Source organism: Octodon degus, unplaced genomic scaffold, assembly GCF_000260255.1.
Source record: "Octodon degus isolate 3935 unplaced genomic scaffold, OctDeg1.0 scaffold00016, whole genome shotgun sequence".
Classification (NCBI taxonomy): domain Eukaryota; kingdom Metazoa; phylum Chordata; class Mammalia; order Rodentia; family Octodontidae; genus Octodon; species Octodon degus.
The window spans coordinates 24,919,912-24,923,967 of NW_004524592.1; the positions used below are offsets into that span (position 1 = coordinate 24,919,912).

General features: G+C 37.7%; 1 protein-coding gene across 2 annotated transcripts in view; it reads right to left on the reverse strand.

Moving 5' to 3' along the window:
• Positions 1-4,056, reverse strand: part of Gstcd (glutathione S-transferase C-terminal domain containing) — a 163,275-nt gene that overhangs the window by 141,149 nt on the left and 18,070 nt on the right. The window lies entirely within an intron of this gene.

Here is a 4,056-nt window from a genome sequence, read left to right on the forward strand (position 1 = left end):
ACTGGACTTTAAGATTAAATAAACAGAAACAGCTGATTATAAGGCTAGAGGTTATACGGTAACTGCTTTCTCTGAATACTTTGAACACTTAAACATGACCTTGCAAATAATACTCTGTTGAGAGAATGCTCAAATGATTAAGGACTTATTTATATCTTCAGACAAACTTCTAAATTAGTGTTTTTCAGATTCCTGTTGATGGCCCAGTAGGAGGTTATGAAATCAATACCACAGGCATTCATTCATGTTTGTGGTGCTCAGGCTCAGACAACAAGCTAGGCTAACACTCTACACTGACTTATACTCCTTGTTCTCCACAGTAGATGTTTTTTTTTTTTGTTTGTTTGTTTGTTTTGTTTTTGTGGAACCAGGGATTGAACTCAGGCCCTTGCGCTTGCCAGGGAAGTGCTTATTCCACTGAGCCATCTCCCCGGCCCCGATGTTTTTTTTAAAAAAAGAATAAGAAATTATCATTGGAATACCCCTTATGTACAGTAAAAAAAAGAGGTAGGAGAACAAAAGAAAAATGAGTTGTTGGGTTTTTTTTTAAATGTATTTAGTACAGGGTCTACAGGGCCTCACTACACAGATCGGACTCATAGTGATCCTCCTATTTTCAGCCTCCCAAGGGCTGAGATTACAGGCATGTGCCTCCATGCCCAGTCTCAATTGCTGGCTCAACACGCCCCGGGGGCAGGCCCGGCACTGCAGGGGAAAGAGGGAGCTTGGGGGGGTGGGTTGCACAGGACACGGACCGGGAGGGAAGACTTTTACTTGGTACAACAGATCATCCAATTTGACCAACCAACTAGACCACTCTACTACCATCCAGATAGCCTAGAGGTTGCTGAACCACCTTCATTTGACTAAAAATGTAATTAAGAAAACAGTGAATGAAAACTGTCAAATAAAAATCATTGTTCATAAACAGTGATTACCAAGAAACAAAGAAGATTTAGGATCAAAACCATTACAAATATCAGTGTTGTTTAAAGACAAGAAAATAGAGATTCTTAAAGCAATATTTTAAAAGTTATTTCTACCAAAGCATAAAAGGAAAACCTATTGGCGTTGTAGTTAATTGTAGTATGTGCAAAAAGATGTGTTTGAATAAAAAGACAAGGAGAGATGTCGTATCTGTTGTGCGAAATATCTCCTTTGCCTCCCTGCCGATCATTTATTATATAAAGCTTTTGTTGCTTGGTATCATCTCCTCAGTCAAGGCTAATCTCATGCAAACATGCCATAACTCACAAGGGTTTAGGTGCACAGAGGAGGCCAACAGTGGTAGTAACCAATGTATTAAATGAAAAAATAATTACAGTTCTGTATTTTTCACTCATAGATTAGAAAGATTAAAAGGGAAAATACTTAAGGGTTTCATGTATAGGAAAGGATATAGAAATTTACCACAAAATAAGAAGCATCCATCATTTAACAATATACCAGCAAATAGATCCCCTTTTTATTCACAATTTTATATTATTGAGGACACTGAAAAAAGTATTGTACACAAGTATTTCTGCTCAGAAATCAATGCTTAAGGGCCAGCCAAATAGCTCAGAGGGGTAAAGCACCTGCAAGCAGGCACAGGGGCATGCCGCGCTGGCCCCGCCCCTGGATGCGCTGAGACAGCAATTGAGACTGGGGTGGTGGCGCGCGCCTATAATCCGAGCTCTTAGGAGGCTGTAAACAGGCAGATCATTGAGTCGATTTGGTAGTGAGACCCTGAACACCCTAGACTCTTCCCTAAAATACAAAAAAAAAAAAAAAAAAAAAAAAAAAATCAATGCTTAAAATAGGAATGCTTTTGCTTTACTTAATAAAGATAAATTCATATCAAGTTAAAATGTAGCAATCCCTAAGTGCTCAAATTACAAAAAGATTTCATAAAAATGGCATCTTCCTTGGAATAAAATTTTTTAATTAGCCCTACCAAAGTGTACCTGTTTAGTAGCAGTAACAAACAACTATATAATTTCCTGCTACTAGAGACTAAGCATTTTGCCCTAGCAAAACTATTCATTGCTACTTCTTCTATATGCTTGATATACGACCTATGAGATGATTCTAGTAAATAAATGAAGGGGAAGGCAACAGAAGTGTTTGCAATTTAATGCTTTTTAATTTATTTATTACCATTCCTGAAACATTGCATAGGAGATGGTATTCAAGGCTACTGGTGTAGAGCTCTGGGCCATGAGGGATTAGCTTTGCAAACTAACACCTACTGAACAGCTTGTGACAGATTTATCCATGACACCTCAGCCACTCAATCTGACACTGTTTTGCATTTTTTGGTCTCACTGGATTTAGCAGAACAGGGCATTTTCTTTAATCCTCATTTGGACCTCTGAAAACCCAATGCTTAGCTTAGCAAAACTGTTTCTGTTCCTTCATGTCTAGAACCTCATTCCTTCAGCTGCATACCTACCCTGATTCCGGGCTCAATTCTGGGCTTCTGATCCAAACCTCATTTGGTCCTGATTCTGACCATTTGGACTGGCACAAAGGCTTGGCAACACAGCCACTGTATGAGCAGAAATGATGACTGAACTACCCAGAATGACTTAAAGGAGACAAACAGAAACAACATCAAAGCTTTGGCAAAGAAAGATAAATTCCTGAAACAAACTGTGGGGATCCAGGAAAAATACAAAGAAACAAAGGAAAATATTCTAAGAATTAATTTACATATAAAATGTCAAAAAGCATAGAAAAGGCTAAGTATGTAAGTTTCCCCTATTTTATGTAAATATTATTTATTTGTTTACTGGTTTCTTTCTGTTCTTCTCTACTAGAAATATTAACTCGAGGAGTGCTAGGACCGCATCTGTCTTGTTCATCACTGTACTCCTAGTGTGTACACAGTGCCTGAGCTACGTAACAGGTTTTCAATAAGATTCTCCACATGTCTGCATCTGGTCCTCTGAATAATCACTATGAAGACAATAATATGCAATGTATTAATTACTATAACTGTCCTACTAACCTTTCTTGAAACTGTTTCAGTGCCATTTTATTTTCTCATTAAAATGAATAAAAAATTTTAAATAGCGAAACAGAAAAAAAAAAAATAAGATTCTCCAAAGATTGAGTAGGCATGCCACTTTGATTTAATTCTTTTTTTTTTTTTTTTTTTGCGGTACCGGGGATTGAACTCAGGACCCTGCGCTTGCCAGGCAAGTGCTTATTCTACTGAGCTATCTCCCCAGGCCCTGATTTAATTCTTGTAAAATTAAAAACAAAGTTATTCAGAGAAGTTATGAATACCAAGTGCTTTGCAATGCACCAAATGTTGGCCATCGATCACATGAGCCAGGGACAGCAGAATCTGCAAATCATTTGACTACGAAAAAAGTTGATGTATTCTCCACTCTTGGTTCTGTGGACACCAAACACATAAGCCATCAGACATATAATCAACGCTACACAGTTCCTGAATCTCCTTCTCTAATCCTATTGTTTAATTCTAAATTTATTTTGCCAGTTTTTCAGTTTTGAAGAAAACAGAAGGTTCTCTATGAAAAGGCAACTGATCCACATTGCCTAAGTCCCTAAAGAAGCAGCGGGCTCCCAATGCATAGATCTGCATCTTAAGTTTCTCCTCTGCTATCAATAGAGATGCCTAAAGTCACAGTGGTTCTCAAGGAGAATGAAATCTGGTATGTGATTCCTTGGGAGGGGAAAGAGGGAAATGCTTAACAGCAAGAAAAACGCAGCTCTTAGAAACCAGCTGAAGGCTGCAGCGAGCTGGCTTCCCATGTACATGCTGGTGTGACTTTCACTGTATTCTTTTATTCTCCACACAAGATAAAACATATATAAAGAGATAAATATAGATAGCTAGTTCCCCCAATAGGAAAACTTTTCACCTATATGCACCCATAGCAGAGAATAGCTTTTAATCAAACAGAGAACTGGGTCAAACATGGGATGAAGATGGAAATTATCTGACTGATAATATCTACATAATGGAATTACTATTTTAGGTTACTATAAAATATACCTGACTATATATATATGTGTGTGTGTGTGTGTGTATATATATATATA